Source organism: Molossus molossus, unplaced genomic scaffold, assembly GCF_014108415.1.
Source record: "Molossus molossus isolate mMolMol1 unplaced genomic scaffold, mMolMol1.p scaffold_m16_p_9, whole genome shotgun sequence".
NCBI classification, from domain to species: Eukaryota; Metazoa; Chordata; class Mammalia; order Chiroptera; family Molossidae; genus Molossus; species Molossus molossus.
The window spans coordinates 68717147-68741215 of NW_023425403.1; the positions used below are offsets into that span (position 1 = coordinate 68717147).

The window sequence follows — 24069 nt, forward strand, 5'->3', positions numbered from 1 at the left end:
GTGTACTATGGATGATCGCTTATGAATTAATTATGAGGAGACCTGTGTTTTGGAGATGAGTAGTGTAAATATGTGTGTGAGGCTCAATGGATTCAGTGGAGCTAATGTCTTACAACAGTGGCTTTACTATTTAGGTTTATTATGAACCCAGGAGTTATTTGGTGTTTGTTATATTTTGTTTTTGTGTAGACAAGAGTTTTTCACTAGTAGTATATGTATGAGGAAAAGAGGAAAGGATGATTGGGAATGATAAACACTGATCACGATCATAAAGATGTTTGGGTATTAGCACTAGTTTTAACAGATCCAATCTTCATCCCATAGTTAGTGTGTTTTTTGATGTGACTATTTGGGCTGGCTGGTGATTGATGTGGTGTTTTTCTCTATACAAGTGGATGTAGTTTCAGACTGAAAGTGTTTGGAGGCACCCTGGGCGGTGTGGCTCAGTTAGAGCTCATGCTCGAAATGGTGGCAGGTTCAATTTCCAGTCAGGGCTCACACCCAGTTTGTAGGTTTGAACCCCAGTTGAGGCATGTGCAAAGGCAATTGATGTTTCTCTCTCTCTCTCTTTCCCTTCCTCTTTCTAAAAGTCAATAAAAAACGCATCCTCTGGTGAGGATTGAAAAAGAAAAAAAAGGTTGCGGGCTTATTGGGTCAATGTTGGTGTCAATTCATTGGTAAAAATTGTTTCTTTCCCAGAGGGTAAAATATTGTGATTCAATAGTATAAATATACCATTTTAACTCTAACTCATCTCTCAGAGAACTTTGCAAAAACATTTAGCCATTCTCCAATGCTTTGATTTCTTTTTAATATAAAGAAATAGACATGAGTACATAATAACATGAAGATATAAAAAAAAGAAAGATTTTGAATCAGTTTTCTGAAAAAACAGAAATAAATGAAACAACCTACTATTTAAATCCCAAATTTCACCAAGTACTGACTTTTTCTGCAGCACTTCTTCAGCAGTATTCAGTCTGAGAGGGAAAGGACACTTCACTCCGATGTAATACCCTAGGGAGTGACATTTGCGTGGAATGTCAAGTTCTGGGAACTTGCTGTTAATTACTGTGCTTTCCAAGGTATTTTTAATTTATTATGAATTAGTAGATTTGTGTCAGTGTCTTCCTTCTTTACATGATACAATATCATTTCCAACTTATGCTCTAGCCCTCATCAAATTTCAAAGTGACCTTTTGTTGCACTGGCAGATCTAAGATTGTATCAATTATGAATTGCAATGTATTATCAATCATAATGTTACACATCAGACTGCTTTTCTGCTCTGATCAAATACATCCTCAGAAGTTATAATCTTATATTTGAAGATGTGGTATGAAGGATTTTATTCTCCTATCAATGAATGCACATAAATTTTTATTTCTGCTAATATTAATGGGTAACTTACATGCAGGTGTCAAGAATAGAATAAATCTAAAAAAAGAACATTAGATAAAGATTTATCATTAAGAAATTTAAAAGAGGATTAAAAGGTGCAATGCCCTAGCAGAGTTTTAATACATAAATTATTTAAAATAATCATATTTAAAGATGTTTACAGTTGAGAGAAGGGAACTTTGTAATTTTATAACTATTCCAGTTAGAGTCAATATGATTCTTGATGTTTTCCAGTATCTTAAAATTGAAGTGAAACGCTATAATTACTCATTTACTCAGAGACCAGAGACTTATTTTCCAAACAAGATTGATCAGTCCAACTAGATGAATGGTTGCACAACGTTGGGTTGGAAATCTATCTTATTATAAACAAAAGTAAGTAGAGGTTTGCATGGCATTTTCTCTCTAAGTCAGTGCTCCTCAAGATTCGACCTGTATGAGAAGGTTCTCTAAAACTTGACAGTAGGCAGAGGACAGGCAACCCCTCCCATCCCAGTTCAGCATCTGTTATCAAGGGATTCACAACAGATTTTAAGAACAACTGCTCTACTAAAACTTCCAATAGTGTAACTTCTTCATTTCTTTAATTAAAAAAAAAAACATTTCTCTTTCTTTCTCTGTCCCAACTGTTTTCGAATCAATTATGCATTCTATAATCACGGCTGCATCGGAATCTAGGAAACACGGAAACGTCACCATACTCTCTGTTATGCTTTGTATATTCTACAAGAGCTATGCTACCACCTTGGTGATGGAAATACTACCTGGAGTTCATCCTCCACATTTTCTGTTTCCAGTGCCTTTTTACAGTGACAAACTGCACAACCACTTGGTTATTGAAGAGTTATAAAGTTGATGAATTTGGTAACAAATAAATTATATAAATAGATATTTAAGGCCTAATTTAGATTTCAAGTTAAAGTTTTCTGATGCGATTTCTTATTTTCTATCTCCTGCTAGTATCTCACCAAGAAGGAAGATGGTTTTGCATATTGAATTCTTTAGAGAATGATCCCTTATGACTTTCATGAGTGTTAAAGTTTGAGGTAGGATGAAACTCTTTCTCTGTGTCTCCAAATGCTTAGAAAGATGTTGTTTTTGAATTGCACAGTTTTGGTAGCCCTAAATATATTTCCCAGCAGCCCTGATTTTCCAAGTTGACTTACCATCAGACAACAGAGCTCTTTTTTAGCAGTCCAATACCTTCCACCCATCCTCAAGCCTCACAGGAAGTCAGTCTCTGAGATGCATCTGATATCTTATCCATGCACCACAGTCATTTTTCTCCGTAATTTTGCATTACGCTTAACCAACTCAGACTGCATTTTTCTGGACTGCATTTATTAATTTCTCATTGCACTGGGAAATACTGTCTCTCTGGAATCCCTGGGTCTCCTAGTTGCAATCTCCAAACAACTCCTAGTGAGTCAACAACTAGGAATCCCATTTAAACACAAAGTGAAAAAGAAGGCTACTATTCTTGGATTAATAAACCTATAGAACAGCCCAGCTTGTGTGGCTCAGTGGTTGAGCGTCAACCCATGTGCCAAGAAGTCACTGGTTCGATTCCCAGTCAGGGCACATGCCCAGGTTATGGGTCTGATCCCCAGGTGGGGGCATGCAGGAGGCGGCCAGTTGATGTTCTCTCTCACTGATGTTTCTCTCTCTCTCCCTTCCTCTTTCTCTAAAATCAATAAAGAAAAAAAGAAAAGAAAAGAAACCTATAGAACAGATGCAGGCTGTTTTCTGCCCTCAATGACTGCTCTTGCCTCAACCGGAATTATGTCAGTATTCTGAAAAGGGGGCCTGGAGAGGAGGTGCAGCTGCACCCCCTGCTAACACGCATGCTGATCCTGCAGAACTGGTCAAGGGCTCTAACCTGTGACGTGGGTGGCACGGCTAGAGCAGTGAGCGTGGTTGTTTCCATGTACATTTGAAAGGGCCTTCTGTTCTGTGCAATTCCTCCTGAATTATAGCTCTGATAACCCACTCAACACATAATCAGCAGTTATGAAAATAACACTGCCTATTCCTCTGTGATAGGCGCTGACTAATGCCAGGGATTTCTTTTCTCTAAGAGCGTTTTCCTCCTCTAGTGTTGCCACCAGGGGTAGCATATGAAATATGATATACTTTTTGGAGCTGGCAAACCAGGGCACGAAAAAGCAGTGTTTTCTATTCCTTTTGGATGTGGTAGCATAGGAAGTGTCCAAAAGTTGGGTAAAATTGAAAGAGAATATTGTTGGCGGGGTACTAAACTTGCAGAGCTGAGAATATTGGAAGGATATGAGATTGAAGCATTTATAATAATATCATGCGCTGAGCCTAAAAGACAGAACAAGGATAGAAGTGGGTGGAGAATGCCTACCAAAGGCAAAAACAGAATGAGAACAGGCTTGAGGAATATATGCAGAAATGTGGTCGACCGCTGAGTTTGTGAGCCCAAATGGATGCTGGAGCACCTGTTTACTCCCTGCCCTGTGGGAGCAGACCTGTAGCCCAAAATGTCACACTAATTCAGACTTTCAATTTTGTCCCTTTTCAGACATTTTTGTCATTATTGGTGACTTCAGTTTCTCCTTGTCTACTAAACCCTTCTCCTTGCGGATCTTTTAAGTGATTTTCAAAGCAATTAGTTCATTTTTTTTTTTTTTTTTTTTTTACTTTTCTTTAACAAACTCTGATTGGATCCACTCAAAATATTAGTGATGAAAATCCATGTCCTCCCCTTGCGCCTTTCAGTCAATTTCAAACCCACAACTCAACATTCAAAGCAAAAAGGCTATCCTGTATCCATTTTTTCCCTTGTTTTTTTCCCTGAGTAACTTCTCAGATGAAATGTTTGCTTTTTTTCTCCTTCTCATCTTTAATCTTTTTCCTCTTGAGTAAAACTTTTTTTTTTCGGCACATCTGTCGAGTGCTCTGTCATTTCTTCTTTAGTTCTTTACTGCCACAGGGCTTAGTCTTACACATCTAACGGCCAAAGCTGAATCAGCAGAGACTGATGAAGAATTAAAGAAACAAGACACCATACCTCCGTGGACTTGTCTTTCCCATCTATTGTTTTTCCTGCTTTTTGATTCTTTTAATCATGAGTGTATTTGTATCCTTGTCGTTATTGCTCACAGAAGTCAGAATAACCCATTTTATTTAACTTTTTGGCTAATGGTTTTATATTAAAAGTTTGTTTTATGCGTTCATTTCAGAAAAAAAAAGTAACTTGTTAAAGTGCCAAGCAAAGGAAAAATTCATAGTCAAACACAAACAATAGAGAAGAATTTCATGTTTGGTTCAGTATAATTTAATAGTATGCTAGAATTGGAAAACAATTGGAAAGCAAATTAGCTCATTTTTTTCTAGTTTTATCCCCTTAAATAATTAATATAGTGATATATAGTAATAGTAATAAGACATTTCAAAGGTGCCACACCTTGAATGAGGTAGAATCAGGATTTAAAATTAAGCAAGTTCATACAAATGTGGGGGATGGATAATTAACCTGTACTCTATCTTTTTAAAAGATTATTCTATCAAAGTCTTTCTTCTATAGAAGAATGAAAGTAAGCTAAAATAATATAAATGGTATGTCTAAGGTGGCTGGTATGAGAATCTATTTCTACTTATTTTAAGTTCCTGGTTTCAGAGAATTAATGCCATAAATTGAGTATAAAATACCTACTTCTGTCATAAATTATAATGTAAACAAAGTTGTGTATAGATAAATTTAAAGAACAGATTTTGCTATTGCAGGTAAACATGAGTAAGCATTATAATCAGTGGATTACTTGTGTTCCAAAATGATTTTGGGAAATATTAACTGAAAATTAATTTCACTGAGCTTAGGTAAGAAGATTGTCACAAGACCCAAGACTGACTAAACACATAATGATGAATGGCTATTTATTGAGCTGAGATGTTAGATATCTAGTTGAGAGAAGCAAGAATCAATGTAAGATAGGTTTATTTAATATCTTCATTATGCTTGAAAATTGTAGGAACAAAAATGACAAAGGATCTTCAAGAATTGATTCATGAGAAAAAGATTAAAATCACATAGTATTTTAGCTGTGCAAAAAAATGACTTGTGGGTAATGATAAATATTTACAATGACTGAGATTAATTATTTAAGGGGATAAAACTAGATAAAAATGAGCTAATTTGTTTTCCAATTGTTTTTAGTGTGCTAGAACATAATGTATCTTCTCCAGCTCCAAATTGTAGAGAATAAGACTACTTTAAAATTGGAGATTGCAACTGCAATAAGCACTTATTGAGTTATTTCTATGCGCTAAGTGGTGTTCTAAATTTCCTTACATTAATTAACTCAGTCCTTATGATAATCCTCAAATGGTACTCTCATCTGTAATTATAAAGGATGCCAAAGCACAGAGTAGTGATATATAGTACTAGTAATAAGACATTTCAAAGGTGTCACACCTTGAATGAGGTAGAATCAGGATTTAAAATGAGGCAAGTTTACACCAATGTGGGGGATGGATAAATAACCTGTACTCTATCTTGTCTCAGATTAGATTTCAAAATAACTGTGAAGTACCTACAGGAATTATTTGGTGCCAGATATGGAAGATTTTATACATTTCATTTATATAATATTTGTTGAGCACATACTACATTTAAGGAACTGACAGGAAGAACATAGCCTTGGTAGAAAAATAAAATTTTAACTTGTATATTTCCCGTCTTTTTTTTCCCCTCCTGTCTAACACATTTGATTGTTGACCCCTTATTGAGTTAATGATCTTACTAAGCCTCCTGCTGGCAAAACCTACTTCCAAGTAATTGCCATGTTGTATATGAAACATTAAGTCACACGAAGAGGGAAATAACAAATAATAAATAGCACTTTTATTTTAATAACCTGTGGTCACTTTTCTCAAAGAAATAATCCCTGGACACAGTACCATTTTCTATGGAGAGATATTTCTGAGTCAGAGTCTTTCTAAGCCTATACATTACTTATAATTTTAATAGATAAAAATACTATCTGACTTTCATTTAAAAACCCTTCTTACCTGGGCAGGTCTAGTGCTTCAACAACTCAGGCATAGACCCAATTCAGTTCCTTTCTAAACTACCTTGGTTATTTGATTTGATACATTTATGCACCACAAGTCCTGGGAGAATAGAGTTATGAAATTCTTATAGAATATTATTTTTAATTGACTGTGCCTTCTTAAAAGAGCATTTTAATTGAGATTTAATAACTCCATAAAAGATAAATCTAGCTGCCATGTAATAAACAGTAATTAATTAGTTAATATCAATTAAATACTAAAAATATTAATTTACATTTAACTTCTAAGTACTGTAATTTGCTATTGCTATCTTATTAAATGCTAATTAAATTCCTAAATATTCTTACGAATTTAATGCATTAATAACAAGAATGTAAGTACATATTTACTATATCTGCACTTCTGAGTTCATTACAGGAAAACGAGATTTATCTCTTTTAGAGTAATTAAATATACTTAAGCAAACCTCAGTAACTTTTCCTAACACACACCATAACTGTTTTATTAATTTAAAATTAAATGCTCATTTAAGGTTTTTAATCTACAGCTGCCTTAAACAGTTTTCTACAGGCAAAGCCAAAGGTTATTATATGTTTAATTAAACCTTAGTTTTTAAACTTCAGGCTGAAGCTTTCCAAATATGACCCTGGTTCCTCACTCTGTCCAATATTAGCTTTTTGATAAGAATATTTGTAATACTTTTCTATATGTCATGTCACTTCCTTTGTCCTCTCTTTGTACCTTTGTTTTCCATCTACTAAGTCTATAAATATTTTTTCCTCTGTTTAATTCAGGCCTGCACATTTTTTCCTTTCTTTTTCCGTCGTTAAAGAGCAGAGCTTTTATTAACATCCTCTTCAGGTATCTTTTATTTTCATTAATTACCACTCCATTGTTAGAGAAACATCCCCATAGAAAAGGGTCCTGTGACATTTGTAAGCAAAAGTGAGTCCAATTGGAAAGGCTGCAAAAGCCATAAGGGTCTGCCAGGGTTCCAGCTTCAGGGCGATTTTTGAAAGACTCAGAGAAAATACAGCCCTTGCATGTATCAAGTGATTTAGAATCTTCAGCCCTTCCTGATACGATGATATGATGGGGGATGTCATCACGACAGGAGGCTGCTGAACGGCCAGGAAAGCACATTAGCTATTAACCTTCCCCCAGCCGATCAACTTTATTTTGCAATCTTCCCTCAGAACCATTAGAATACCCTGAAGAAATAACTTTCCAATTAAAAAGGATCTCAGAGAACAAAGCCATTTTATCTCTGACTCCTGGTGTTCTTTATTCCAATAATTTAAATTGGAATTGATTTTTCAATTTAGCCGTTGACTTGCTATGGACACACAGCTGAAAAGGCCGAATGGAATTGCATGGCTGAAATATTTGTCTTTGTGATGCACTTCTCATAAATTCACAGGAGCCCTTTTTAAAAAAATACATTTTCTTCTGCTGTCTTTGCTTTAGACAACAGCTTTTTAACACAGCATGCTGAGAAAGCACCCCTCCCATGACCTGGGGCCTCCTCCTCCACCCCTCACAGATCTAATTGTTATAGCTCCTGGAAAATAAGTAAATTCAATCTCTCCAACATGATAAGGATTCTGGAAGCCCACGTATTTGTTTTCTAATTTATATTGGAGATTTAATTTCTTGAAGGAGGAAAATACCTGTTTCCATATATTTTACCTCAAGAATATGTTGTAATGGAGCCGGAACTCTACTATAAATTACACTTTAATTATTGGTGGCTAAAAATAATGAATTTTCAATTAACACTTAATAATTGTGAATTAAATACTCCAAATATTAAATTGTTCTTTATTACCCTTTTACATTTTATAATAAAAGCACTCGAAATAGCCAATTATTTAAGCACTTGATTAGCAGTCAAAGCTTTCTTGTCTATTCATTTTCCTGATCGTTTTCTTTCTGTGACCTTATTGAAATGCCATAGTCTTTGTCATCGGCTCCTTCCTGCTTCCTCACCCTGTCACTCCAGCAGGTGTCTCTACTTTCCTTTGTCCTAGACGCTCAAGTTCTGTTCTGAGACCAGGACTGATGTGAATAGCAGGTATGGAAGGAAATCCTGAGCTCAAAACATTGTTTAATTTTTATCAAACACCATATTGCTTATTACTCATACTGCTTGTGGCTTCTGTTATGCATTGTCTTTTCCATAGTTGTCCGATGCACAATCTTAGACCTGTCCTTGAATTTATTTTTTACAGTATTAAGAGCAAAGAGAACATGGACCCCGCTGGAATGTAAACACCATGGTATGTGATCCTTATAGGTATTTATTACGCACCACTCTACTCTTTATGCCAAAATAGTAGTCGGCACCCACCTGATACTCAAAAATCTGAATTGCACTGTGATTCCTTTCTGACTTTTCTTCCCTACACCCAGTTATAAATTACTGCAGTGAGAGAAAATAGTTATGGTAAATTTAATAAGTGTACTTTTGTAATGCCTGTTGTAACAGCATAGATATTAATTATTACTATAGAAAACATTTTCCATAGCAATATGATAAGAGTTTGGCATTGGTTCTTCCCCAGTGGGTACTGCATGGTTTACGCCACTTTCAAATTCACCACAATTAAAATAACAACACGTGCTGGCATTGATCAGATGCCGACGAGAAGTATAAATTTCTTGCCAACCAAAATCAAAATGCAGAAGAAATGTTTCATAGCATGTATTCATTTACCAAAATAATTGTGTCCTGTTATGTGTGTGGCACTGTTCTAACAGTCGGGGTACACCAACAACAAGCTGGGCAGAAATTCCTCTTTGTGGAGCTACAGTCTAGTGAGAGGAAACACATGAAGAACAAGTATAAGTTAAATACAGTAGGTTAAATAGTTCTAAGAGATGACAGATGATGCAGGAGGTTAAAATGTGACTGAGCAAGTGAGAACAGGGGGAGTGGCTACATTTAAAGAAGGCTGATCAAAAAAGGCTCTTTGAGAATGTGTCTGAGCAAAGCCTTGGGGCAGGTGAGGGAGGGAGCCACAGAGATAATCCAGGGCAAGAGCCATCCAGGAAGAAGAAGCGGATTGCCAAGAGCTCTGACCAAGGAGTATGCGTGGAAGACTTGGCAGCAGAAAGTCAGTGTGGCTGGAGCAGAATGAATGGGGCTGGCAGGAGCAGAAGTCAGAGAAACAGACACAAGATCCTGGAGGACCTTGCAAAAGCTACTACTGCAGGGACTTTGGCATTTATCCTGTGAGAGAATCAGAGAGCTGCTGCCAGCTGCTACTGTTCTGGACCTTCTTTGAATAAATGAAGTGGTCTCTGCGATAACACCTGATTACACACAGCCTTGCTTTTTTTTTGCTGTTGTTGTTAGGGGGTGAGGAGTGGGGTGGAGTGTGGATTGAGGAATTGCTCAAAAGAAGACTTGTATCTTCATTCTGATCATACGTTGTACAGAGATCACACCTCTTATTTTCCTGTTTCCTCTTGACATTAAGCAAGTATTTTACCCAATGTTTTCATCACTCAGGGTTGTGAGAGTCTATTTCCAGACTTTCCTCACTGAGATGTAGATGACTCAAGGACAGTAATTGCTTCTTTTCACTTACATATTTTCAGGGTCTGACACAGCATAAAGGCTCCACAGTGTTTGATGAAATGTTGAGCCTTACTGAGAATTAGCAGAAAACGGAAAAAGACAAATTGTGTAATTAAAGCAATACTGGCTTATTTTTACAATAACTTGGGCTCCTGCTGCTTAAATTGTCATGCTACGTTTTTGTTGGTAAAGTTATTTCATAAGAACATTTTCTGGGAGTTTTTCTAATGCAAACCATGATTATTTTCTAAGTACTGTTCAGAATTTACTCACAAATTCTATTGATTTAAGATTTTCCTTACTTCTATACTTTCATATCCACTCACACACATATAGAGAGAATCTCTATTTGCCTGGCTCTGAGAGAAGTCTCTGTTCAATCAACAACAGAGAGTGAATATGAAAATTTCTGAATTCTTATGATGATTCTGTGAAAATTCCAGTCTTTGGGACATCTCCTCACTACAAATGACAGATGTGGAAAACAAGGAACAAAAATGTTTTGCCTTCTCATTAATATTTGGAATAGAATAAATGCATGTGCACATGCACGTGCACACACACACACAAACACACACACATACAGAAAAAATTTAGACTTTGCTTTACTTGTACAGAAACTCCTTTCCTGCCCAACATTTCATAATGTGGATCATCAGTAGGTGGGAGGCTACTTGCTGGATAGGCTACCGCATGGAACAGCATGTTGCTATACTGACTTTCATGGTGTTACAGGTTACAATCTATCCTTGTATTTCATGAGACACATTGAACTTCACACAAAACAGAGCTTTTAAAGAGTCATTTTAAAATTGAATTCTATGAATTCAACAGAGAATGAGTTAAGAGGAACCACACTTGGGTCCTGCATTGACAATTATATGTCTATTTTCAGTAAACTGACCACCAGAAGTTCAACTAGAACTAACATAAAATAGTGGGTTTTGTTATATATCCACTCTGTACTACAAAGGAGTAACTCTAAATCATTATGGTCAACCAAAGATTCACCTAATTCTCTAATGAGCTCCTGTCTCAATTCCTCATAGTTCAGTCTCTATCATTCTCCACCCCTGGGTGTCCTAGTATTCGTTCACATGCAGGCGTCTCTGATGCTGAAAATTCCATCCCTTCTTGACTTTTTCAGGGACATTGCTCCAGAAATCTTCCCATCTCTATCCTGGGTCATACATATTTCTTCTTTATAGGATCATTCCGAATAGAATTAAAACATAATGAAAATTCAACCCTAAACCAAAAATCTCTCTTGATCTTGCAACCCCCTCTAGCTACTATCCTATTTCTCTTTTCTTATTTACAGCAAAGTTCCTCAACAAAGTTGTTTGCCAGTTCCATAATTAAACTGCCTTATCCTATTTTATTTTATTTATTTGTTTATTTTTATTTTTTTATCCTCACTTGAGGACATTTTCCATTTTTTGTTCAGATAGAGTGGGAGGGAGAGAGAGGAAGAGAGAGAGAGAGAAACATTGATGTGAAAGGGACACATCAAAGGGCTGCCACCTGCACTACCAACCAGGCCGGGGAAAAACTGCAACGGAGGTACGAGGTACGTGCCCTTAGCGGGAACCGAACCCGGGTCTCTCCGGACCGCAGGCCGACACTCTTAACTACTGAGCCAAATCGGCCAGGGCTATCCAATTTTATTTTTAAACCCATTCCAAGCTAGCTTTTGTCCTGACTACTCTACTGACAATACTCTTGTCATGGTAACCAATGGTGTTGCTAAACCCAATAGTCAAATTTATCTTACTGACTGATCTTCAATCAAATTGTATTTGACACAAGTGATTGTTCCTTTGTTATCAATACTTTTTTTTTTTTTTACCCCATGGCTTTCCAGATATCTCATACTCTTGGTTCCTTCTACTTTACTAACCACTTATTCTTGACCTTGAACATTTGAAATGGCTCAGAGCTTTGCTCTCCTCTATTTAGTAGTTTCTTGGTGATTTCATTATGTCTCTGAAACTCAGCCTGGACTACTCCCCTTAACTCTAGAATTGTATGTCTAATCGCCTGCTTTCTGATTCAAGGTAGTTTGCTAGAAAACATCTCCATATTAACATAATCAAAATTTAACAACTAATCTATCTTTCCAAATCAGGAAATGATACTTTATACTTCTGTTGTTCACACAAATAAATTTGAGTTGCTCTTGAGTTTACTCTATTCATCCCACAATGAACCTATCAGAAAATCATTTTGTCTTTACCTTAAAAATATATGCAGAATCTATTTATCACCACCTTGACTGCTGTCCCTCTGATGCAAGTTATCAACATCTCTCAATTTGACTACTGCCTTGATCTTCTAACCGGATCACTGCGCATCTCCTGTTCTCTGTTACCTACTCTCTACATAGCAGCCAGAGCAAACTGTTTAATATGTAAGCCAGACCAGCCTGCTCCTCTGTGCAAGACTGCCAGAGGCTTTCCATCTTTTACAGAGTGTAAGTCAAATCCTTAAAACACCCCCAAATTGCTTTTGATTACCCTATGGATAACCTACATGAATATGGTGAGAAATATGAGGAAGACAGTGAGGGAAAAGGCCACGCATTCACAATGTGCATTTGTCTGATCTTCCTTGCTTTTTTCCTGCTACCCTGATCTTACTTTTCTTTAAACAGGTTTGTCGTGCATCTACCTCAGGGCCTTCACACTGGCTGTTTCCTCTAAATTGCATACATATCCCAGACCTGCCTTAATTTACTCCCTCATTTCCTCAAGGACTTTTCCCAGTGTCTCTCCTCATGGAATATCTTTCCTGACTACCTTATTCAAAGTGCACCCCTTTCTGCAAATCCTCCTATCCACTTCCTTGCTTTACATTTTTCTAATAGCATTCATTACCATACTATATTGTTTGTCTTGCCTCACTAGGTAGAAAGTACATAAGAAAAGAGATTTATACTTGTCTTCTTTGGGGCTTGAAAGAGTAAATGATTGAATGTCATTCTCTAAGAGTTTTATCACTATTCGCAAATTATTTATATTTGTGATTGAGATAAATATCCAAAGTATTTCAAATGTATGTCTTTGTTTTTGTTTTTTTAATTTTCTTAAAAAGCATTTTTAATTGATTTTAGAGAGAAAGGAAAGGAGAGGGAGAGATAGAAACATCAACAAGAGAGAACATTGATTGGCCACCTCCTGCATGCTCCCCACTGGGGATCGGGCCTACAACCTGGGCATGTGCCCTGACAGGGAATCAAACCAGCAGCCTCCTGGTGCATGGGTCGATGCTCAACCAGTGAGACACACTAGGTGGGCTATTTTTTTTGAGATTTCTTTTTTCTCCTGTGTTCTGTAAATGCCTGCTAAAATTGATGTGTTAATCTAGGAATTATTTCTCTCTTCCTCTTTTACATTTTTCTAATTTCTTCTAAAATTCTTGCAGGTAAAATACCTTGACATTTAAAACAATGATAAAATCATTCACCTAAAAAAATGACAATATTGTTCATCTTGAAGTAAAACTACAAAGAAAATATTGCTCTGTATTTTGTAATTTTTTGAGTTTTTTGTAATCAACAATAGGAGCACTGCTTTAAAATGCAGAGCTACTTCACTGAAAAATATGCCTGAGGGTTGAAGGCAACCATATTGAGCATACTATTTGGAAATAGAACTGATATACCCTCTAAAAATAACATTATCCTATGGTTACTTTTTAGACATACTGTTGTAAACAGAGCTTGATAGTTAATTATGGATAAAAAGTAAAATGAAAATATCAGTCTTCATAATGTACATGTAAATGGTTTATAGACAGAAGCTGAGGAATAGAAAAAGAAAGATGAGTTTGAGGGAAGGTTAAGAATTGTAATGTGATCAAGATAAGAAATTTTATTTTGGAGGGAACAGGAAAATATTTTAAAAGTCACAAAAGTAATTTTAGAAAAACAAAGAAACTTTCTTAATAGCTCTATTAGAAATTAGAGGATGGTGGGGATCATTTCAACAATCTAAATCTTTATTTTTTAAGTCATAAATATGATGTAATGTTGATGAATAAAAGAATAGATATACATAAGAATACTGTTTAATGTTATGAAGAAAATTTAAAATAAGTAAAACGAGGCGATATTAAAAATGAACTATTAAAATGGCAGAGTGGAATGAAATTCACTTTTGCTTTTCATTGTTATTTCTTCTGAACTTATTTCCTATGTGCATACTATCACTTTAACAACTGTTTTTAAAATAAAGGGGATAAAAAGTGTGGAATTAGAACATCATTACCTAAATCACACTCCCAGTATGTGTTAAAAAACAATGTACTTGGAAAAGTAGAACTAAGTGTAAATACACATTAACAGCCTGGACACGCCCCTTTTTATGTTGTTTTCCCTTTGAGAACCGTTGTGAGGATATGTTAAGGTGAGAATTAGCCTCAATATTTAAATCTGTTTTAATTGTGAAGTTTGTCTTTTCCCCCCAGTTCTATGTGTGGAAAGGAAAAAAAAAAAGCCTACTTATTATGTTCACCAACTGCCAAGAAAAATATTGGACTTGGATCAGATATCTAGCAACAGAAAGCATTAGAGTTGCTCCAAAAAAAATAATGATTTGGAAGTATATTTTTAGTAGAAAAATAGGAATGATTTGGAAAATAAACATTAAAATAGCAAAAGTTGAAAACAACAGCTGGACTGTTTGATCCTCAATGGACTTCTCCATTGAAGTCTGAGTGAATGATGGAAAAGAGAAGAATAAAGTAAGGCTGGGGTATAAGATCAGAAGAGAAAGGAAGCTTTTATTTGCATGTTTCATCTGAGTGAACTTGAAGACTATTATGACATTTCCTACAGGTACTTAAAAGTAAATCTGAGTTCAGAAGGAAAAAAAGAAAATTCAGTAACTAAAACTCTTTGTATGAAGCTCAAAATCATTTAAATTCCTAGAAGAAACTTGTACTTTTATTTTTTCAAAAAAGAAAATTTTGAAATATTGGATGTACTTTCCAAATCATTTTAACACACTTAAAAAAAGTCATCAAATCAGCAAAAAATTGCTACCCTGATTCCACGGAGGCCTGCTTGTCTATTTTAAAATGTCGGCTTTCCAAAATGTTTATTTTACTATCGTAATAACCCACCGCTGCACCAAACCCGACGGCAGTGTTAAGTGAATAGCAGGGCAGCAGAGTGATTTGTTTAAGACATTGAGGAGTGCAAGGGAAAGACAGATTATAAGCTTGTGTAGGATTCTAAACATGGATGACCCATGCAGTTCAAGATTTCCTCTCAGTGAATAACCTGAAATATTCTGGAGTCTTGGAGAACGTCAGGTCATCTTCCAGTTAAAATGAACTGTCTACTTTATAGTTCCTGGATACCCTCTGCCCCATTCATTTGCTCTTTTTATCCGTATATATCAACAATGTAGATAGATTTCTAGTTGCCAATTCTTGACGTCCCTTGGGTAATAAAAGTGGATCTAAAGTGGCACCCCCTGAAACCCTTCCGTTTATGCTGTTGATTAGATTATTGTTCCAATTACTTCTCTTTTTCTTTTGTACACTCTTTGCCATGGAATTTTGCGTTGCCTTAACTCTAGGCAGAGAATGCTTTCCTACCCCACTGGCATTGGGCTGTCATCTGACTTGCTTTGGCTAATGAAATGTGAACAGACGTGAAGCCCAAACCAAAACCAGTAGAGCCCAGGTGAAGAAAATCAGGTCTAGCCAAGTCCAGTGAAGCCTGGTGGAGCCCAGCCAAACCCAATAGCAGCCATCCAGTTTCCTAAAAAGCACAGCCTCAATGTGACACAAGCAAGAAGCACACGTTTGTTGATGCAGGAACTGCTGACTATTTTGCATTGCTACTTCTGTGAATGTTGACTGTTGATACAGGAAAACACGTTTTTTAAAAAAAAAATTAGCGAACAGTGAATTGGGGATAGAAATCCGTAGAGAGGCATACCGATTTTCAAATGGTCAGAAGTGTTGCTCTTAGTTTTCATTCAAATATGAGTTAACCCAAGCTGGTTTCTTTCTTAAAATTGTTCTTAGAGAATCTGATGGGAAACTCTGTAATTATAATTGAAAGAGAACCCGTCTGATACTGTGTAAATTGGAAGTAACACCAAATTATACAAATTTGGGCTTGAGGTGGATATGAGTTTATAAACTATTAGGGTTACTTAAGTCATCAGGCTATGTCTTCCAGTACTCTGTATTTATTCAGAATCTATTCTTAGGTACTAAAGGCAGTAGGAATGCCTTTTGTGTTTCTCTTTATCCAAGGCCTCTGTCCATGTTTCAGTTTCTAAACATGAACTGTTTATGGCTATGAGAGCCAGTATACTTTTTTGTTAGTAAGTTACCAAACCCAATTTTTTCTAGTCGTTACAAAACAGACAGTTCACTGGACCACACACTAGGGAAATCTAATCTCTCTCCTCTCTCCTTTTCCTCCGCTCCCCCTCTCTCCTCATTCCACCCCTCCTCCCTTCTCCCCTCTGTCTTTTCCCAATGTCAACTTTCCTTATCTCTGCTTCTCTTGCACGCTGACCTCATTCTGCCTACCCAAAGTAAGTCTATCTCCATGAAATGTGGAAGATGTCTGCTAACCCTCAAGATCGCAGACATAGGTCCACCTTCCAAAATTAATATATAGTCTTACTTTCTAGCTTTAGAGACATACCCAGAGAGATCTCTGATTGGCTCAGTCTTGGTAATTTGTCCCAGGGTAACTTCTGATTGACTCAGTTTGAATTCTTTGTCCATGAAATGTAACTCACTGTGCTGTATGCCTACAATGAATGCCTCAACAAAACCACATAGAAGAATTAAAGATTTCCACAAGTGAACCAGAAAAGAATAAAAACAAAACAAAAAGTCTCCTTTAAATTACTACTATCTAACATAGACCCATCTCCACACGTTTAAGCTACTCTTATCTAGGAGGGAGAAAAACGAATCCTGTATTATTTTTCCTTTTTCTTTCTTTGAGCATCTATAACCATGGCCCCTGGGAATCACACCTTTACTCCCACCCAAGTCTCTTTATTTACTTGATTTTCTAAACACTTTTCTCCAGCTAAAGCTGTTTTCAGTTTGAGGTGACAAGAATAGTTTCAAACTAGTTTCTGCACTTATGACATAACAGAGAAAATGTTCATAATAATAATGGCCATTAGATTTCTTGTATAAGAATACTATATTTACATAAGGATTGTAAGTGTTTGATGGTTGAGAGTGCGATCCTGGGGGATTTGTGTAAGAGGGGTATTTAGCATTTACCTGGAAGAAAGAGGGGAGGTATAGAGAAAATAGTGAAAGAACACAGTAACACAGTGGAACCAGTTTAACTGTTAAAGATTTTATCCTTCTAAATATAATCCTCCCTTCTGAGCTGCAGATGTTTCCCAAAGTCATTAAAATCAAGAAATGGTTGGAATATGTGGACTTCGTGTAGAAAAAAATAGAAAGGATGGGTTTTGCATCTAGATGGAGGCTAGCTAAGGTGACACATAGCAGTGGGGAGACCCTCAGACCCACAGCAAAGAGCATAAGGAAGTACAGGTTATGTGCAATTTTCAGAAAGGTGTGGTGGACTCTGGATTCTCCCAGGCTGTAAATTTGGGAGTTTATTAAATCTAACCTAAATCTCTGAGGAGGAAACATTCTATGACTGACTTCTGGGATAATAGCTTCTAATATTAATATTCCTATAAACTGATCAAGGAATTATCTGAATTCATTTAGTTCCATGATTGCAGAGCACTTTTTTTTTTAAAGATTTTCACATTTATTATTATTATTATTATTTTCATCCTCACCCGAGGACATTTTTCCATTTTTTGTTCAGATAGAGTGGGAGGGAGAGAGAGAAAGAGAGAGAGAGAAAGAGAGAGAGAGAAACATCGATGTGAAAGGGATATATCGAGTGGCTGCCACTTGCATGACCAACCAGGGCCAGGGACAAACTGCAACTGAGGTACGTGCCCTTAGCGGGAACCGAACCCGGGTCTCTCCGGACCGCAGGCCGACACTCCAACCGCTGAGCCAAACTGGCCGGGGCACTTTTAACTGCCATTTCCTAGCACCCACAAAGTAGAAACATTCCCCCACCCCTAATATTGGTTGAATGGGAAAGGAACCATCTCGTATGTATCATGTGTTGTTTTGTTACACAGGATGTGGTCTGGGCTTCTCTACTGCAAGGTAGTGTTTCACTTTGCAGATTGCAACAATTTATATGCTCATGATTCTGTGGGTCAGCACCTGGGGTTGGGTTCAACTCACACATTTGGGCCTGGGCTAGGGTGGAGGAGGTGTGTGGAACTGCTCTCTCTATTCTCTCTCATCCTGACATACTAACCCAGGCCTTTTATTTATATCTATTTTAATTTTATTTTTTTAACCATGTCAGAAGAGTTCCCAGCAACAAGAGAAGGCAAAACCCAACACAGAAGTACTTTTTGTGTCTCTTATTGTATAACAATTATAATGTCTCAGTGATCAAAGCAAGTCCCATGGCCAAGCCTGAAATCAATGTGGGTGAGATCTACACACTACACACTGGAAAACATTAGTTTAACAACCTATCTTACTATTACTGATTATGAAAATGTGGGAGTCTATGCTACAAGGATAGTGTCTTTAATGAAGCCAGTCTTTGAGAATCGGTGCGTGTGTGAATTCTTTCCTGTTATCATATAATGGAAGGTTAAATCCTTTTGTAAAAGGCTCTAGTTCTGTTTTTAGTATGACATAGAAGTTGAAGTTATTATTTTCCAGAAAATGGCCACCATAAAATTGTTTCACAATGTTCACAATTAAAATGCTTACCTTTTTTAAAAAATTCAGAGATTAATTATTTTAAATATGTAGGATAACTTTCCAGGATGGCATTAAATGTATAGGTTTTCGTTTTCCATTTTATGCTTTGTGTCTAGCACATAGCTTAGCACATGTTAGATGCTAAATATGAGTTAACAATTAAGTTAAAGATGAATTATTGAATAGAAGGAAAAAAAATAGTCTTACCTGGTCAAGTATGTTAAATATTATAGTTTTCAAAAAAACTCAAGTGGTTTGGTTTACATTTTATAGTTTAATAAAATAAAATTGGTTTCCATTTCTATACACAGCCTGAGTATACTTGACATTGTTTTTAACATGAATACTTTGTTTGGAAGCAAAATAAATTATTTTGTGTATTTATTATCCTAACATACACCAAGCCCGTTTTAAGTCACATTCATGCCTGTTTCTTCACTACCATTATTTTCAAATTGATGTGCCAATCTGGCCCTGATTTTTGAACTCCTAAACTTTCTAATAGAAATCTGTTTGAAAATCTCTAGGGAGACCAAATTTAAAACTTGCAGAAGAAATCCTCGTCTGAGGATATTCTCTTTCTTTCTTTCTTTCTTTCTTTCTTTCTTTCTTTCTTTCTTTCTTTCTTTCTTTCAAGCAGAGAGGAAAGGAGGGAGGGAGAGAGAGAGAGAGAAACATGGATGTGAGAGAGACACATTGATTGGTTCCCTCCCATGAGACCCCAACTGGGGAGGAATTGAATCTACAACCCAGATACATGCCCTTGACTAGGAATCAAAATCCTGACCCTTTGGTCCTCTGGCTGACGCTCTAACCCTGAGCCAAAGCTACCTAGGTACAACTTTATATATTTTTTTCTAATGCTGTTTTATTTCTCAATATTTTCTGTCTTGATGCCCAACATTATTTTTTGTATAATTGTCAAAATAATAAAACTAGGATCTACGTTTCTCTATCATAATTGCCCACATTTAATCAGTCCTACTAAATGATGCCTATAAAATTCATTCTCTACTATCTATCCCCATGCTCATTACCTTGGTTAGAAATTGTATTATCTCTATAGCTGAAAAACAAAGTGAAACAAACAAATGACCACTCTACACACTTAACTCGTCCTTCTTTATATAGTCAGTCCTTCCATCCTTCTGCCACACTGATATTTCCAACGCTAAATCTGATTGTCTTTCCCTTTGTAAATGTACTTAATCATCATAACCCTTTTAGAAATAAGTCCGCAATTGTATCTTGTCATACAAGTACTTTGTCATTGGAAGCAAGCCTATACTTGCAGACTCCATACCTCATTCCTCTAGGAAAATAGCCTATACCTATAATAGCAATATACATATAATAGCAAAGTAGGATGGTTCTTATGCCTCATGTATTGGTAATTGTGTTGACTCGGCCAGAAATGCTCTACTCAGCTCTGCTTGTCCACTACTCATTCTTCAAGTATAATGCTAGTGTTACCCTTACCTGCTCTGCTCTTCTCCCCATTAAGTACCTCCATTTTTGTTTGTTAATGCTCACCGGAGGATATTTTTCCATTATTTTTTTTTTTCTTTATTGATTTTAGAGAGAGAGGAAGGGAGAGGGAGAGACAGATAGAAACATCAATGAGAGAGAACATTGATTGGTTGCCTCCTGCATGCCCTGCACTGGGGATTTGGCCCACAACCTGGGCTTGTGCCCTGACCAGGAATCGAACTGGCAACTTCTTGATGCATGAGTCGAGCTCAACCACTGAGCCACATTGGCCAGGCTCCATTGATTTTTCAGATAGAGTGGAAGGGAGGGAGAGAAACATCAGATTGGTTGCCTCCCACATGACCCTGACTGGGGCCAGGTATGTGCCCCTGACCTGGAATTAAATTTATGACCTTTTAGTCCACTGGCTGATGCTCTAACTGCTGAGCCAAACCAGCCTGGGCTAGATCCTCCATTCTCTATATCACTGCATGGAATTGTCCACAGTTTCTTAGTACTCATTTCATTGCTTTGTGAGTATTTGTTCCCATAGTTTCTTACTGATGTTATTAAGTATATTAATTGCCATGTCAGTCAGATTTACCAGAGAAACAGAACCAGTAGGAATATATATGTATTATGTGTTTTATGGCACAGAATTAGCTGACATAATTATGAAAACTGGCTAAACAAGTCCAAAACCTGTGGACTGTCTCCTCGGAAGGGCAGGCCGAACTCTCAGACATGGGCTGAAGCTGCTGAAATTTGTTCAGTTGGAAGCCTAAACTCTGCTCTTAAGGTTGTCCAACTGATTGAATGAATCTACCCCGATCATCTAGGAAAATCTCATTTACAATTATAATGATCATTACTTGAATCACATCTACCAAATACCTTCATAGCAATACCTAGAACAGAGTTAACTGAGCATCTGTGGACTGCAGCCTGGTCAAGTCTACACACTAAAAGTCCATCACAAATACTAATAAACAGTCTGCAGTATTTAGGATGAGAGAAGAGAAACTGGGAAGAAGGACTAACTTTTGGGTTTAGACTTGCTTATACCTTAATTTAAAAATGAGTAACAATTATATAATTGATTCTTTTGATACTTTGAAGCTTTTCCATTTAAAAGAGCATTGAATCATATTCATTAAGACCACAGTAAATAACAGTTTACCAAACATTGAGTTCCTAAGACTTGTTTAAATTAGTGGATTGTCTAGAGCAGTGATTTTAAAACTTTTTTATCTCATAGCACACATAAACTAATTACTAAAATTCTGCAACACACTGAAAATTATATTATACTTTTTTGCTGATCTGACCAAAAGAAATTAAAATAAAATAAAAATAGGTATAATATTGATTCATTCACACTGAACAGCTATTTTAGTGTTGGCCTTTGTCATGTTTTTTATTTGACAGTCTAAGGGAAAAGAGGTCAGTGCACCTGACTACAAGGTCAGGCACTGCATGTTTAAACAATTCTTGTAGCACACAGGTTGAAAATTGCTGGTATAGAGGTATATATCCAAGAAAATATAAAATATTGCCTTATCTGATATGTTAAAGAATTAAACATATGATTTAAAAGCAGGATATAGGAAATGAACATATAGAATCATCAATTTTTCAAAACAGTTCTTTGGAAAAAGCTTTTACTAAAAACATATTGATTGTGTGACTAAATTGTAAAATATTATTAAGATAATGACCAGAGATAATGATATTCCTAAATAAGCCTTAATTATTATAAGTCATTTATATAGTTATTTCAGTAGTCAGGCATACAAAGAAAGGAAAACCATTTATAAGGAATAAATATTTATGTTCTACCTTAAAACAATGCACATTTAGTATGTGAACTTTCACAGTGTTTTTTAAAAACTGAGAATGAATCCTGGATTATAACTTTAGGCATCAGGATAATTAAGTAGAAACATATCAGGTCTGATCCAATTTGAAAATTCAAATAATGTTCTTAATTGATATTCTAAATATTATTTTTTCAAAAGATTAAAATCTTAAAAAACAAAATAATATTGACATACACTTTACTGCTTACAAAGTCTATACTTTTATATAGCATTCATATATTATTATGAATATATATGTGATACTAGGTATATATATAGGTAGACTAGTAAAATATATAATTTTACATGCATTAATAACATGCATCACTGCAATAATTGATTTTATAGATGACGTGCTGACCTAATTCCAAAAAGTTTGAAAATAATTAAAAAAAACCCTCAACCCCTAAGAAGTCTACAACCCACGTGCTTAAAATTTGATGTACACTCTCAGGGCGTTCACAGTCGAGGACGGCAACAGATAGAGTCCCCTAGTCTAGCACATCCATACTCATAGCATCTATTTGCTTTGCTTTGTCAAAACATATGAAAAATCATTAAAGTGTTTTAATAAATGTCTGGTTTTCCTCCTCATTCATCTTATAAATATTAATTAGCCATGGATCAGGCAATTAAAGTTTAATCAATTTGCACTAATTAGCACCACATACTTGCATAAAAAGATAAAACCAACTCCTGCATCTGGCTGTTATTTGCAGTTTTTGTCAAGTGCTGATGAGTTTAATCTTGAAGAGAAGATTAAGAAGAAAAAAAAAAAAAAAGAAATCAAGAAAGTAGTGTTAATTTTACTAAATTTTTACTCAGAGCACTGGTCATGAGTATCATGGAGATGCCGTCAGCAATATTATACTTTCTTTTACCAAACCTGATTCACCCACTTCTTCCTTATAACCCCATTCAAAAGGGAAGGCCTGCAGCTTGTACTTGTGGCGCTGCTACATGCATTTCATTAAACTTTCACCATGAATGAAAATCGGCGCCATTTCTATTTTTGTGACTTAAAAACTTTTAAAAGGAGTGATCCCTATAGCCATAGACATTAAGGATCCACTTTCTTCATTCAGAATGGATGTGAATGGTCTTTGTTGAAGGAGAATTTATAAAGTTGTAGCCTTACATATGAAGCCGAAATGTTCATCACTAGAAATGATGTGCAACTGTTATGATAAGAGAGAGCTCTGAAAGACTTAAAATTTGCATCCTGATCTTTTGTGGGTATTTCGTTGCTGAATACATTTTTGTCCCACATAGATTTTAAGAGACTAACTCCTGCTTCTCTGTCTTTGACATCTGAATTTGATTAAATAAATTACACTGCCAATCTAGTAAGGAGACATTGTACAGTGCATTTGCATTACTATTTTGTGTTTTAATAACCAGAGAAAATAAAGTGTTCCATTACTGCCTATTCATATAATTGACAAGGATTATAGGGAATGGAACTAGTCTTTAATCACTGATGGAAATTTATCTTAGGCTTGGCAGGTAAAACTACACGTTTTAAGATGATTTAGCATTGTACTAAAAAATAGAGCGTGATTCATTAAAAAAAAAAAAAAGCTATGCACCATTTACATGGGAATTTTTATTCAGTCTATGCGAGAATAGACCAGTGAATGGTTATTGATATTTTTCAAATAAAGTATGTATGATTCATTAAACTCCCTATTCCCCTGTGAACAAGCCACTGCTCTGTTAAGCACTCTGCGCACATATCCCAGAAAGAAAGCAAAGGCAGGGAAAGGGGGTGTCATGCTTCAATGCCTTCTTTTCTAAAAGTGCCTAAAAATGAGATCACATAGAGCAACAGATAATTTTTTAAACTACCATCTGTATTTCAATACATATGATTGTTCACACGATTGTTGAAAAATGTGAATGTTC

At 36.0% G+C, this 24069-nt stretch overlaps 1 long non-coding RNA gene across 2 annotated transcripts; it reads left to right on the forward strand.

Moving 5' to 3' along the window:
- The first annotated feature begins 974 nt into the window (after positions 1-974).
- Positions 975-8717, forward strand: LOC118622234. 2 transcript variants are annotated; one of them, XR_004958005.1, is made up of 3 exons: positions 975-1085; positions 2362-2447; positions 8670-8717. It is a non-coding gene; the product is annotated as an uncharacterized LOC118622234 (long non-coding RNA). The 2 variants fall into 2 exon arrangements; XR_004958004.1 differs by lacking the exon at positions 975-1085 and adding an exon at positions 1685-1776.
- Positions 8718-24069: the final 15352 nt, after the last annotated feature.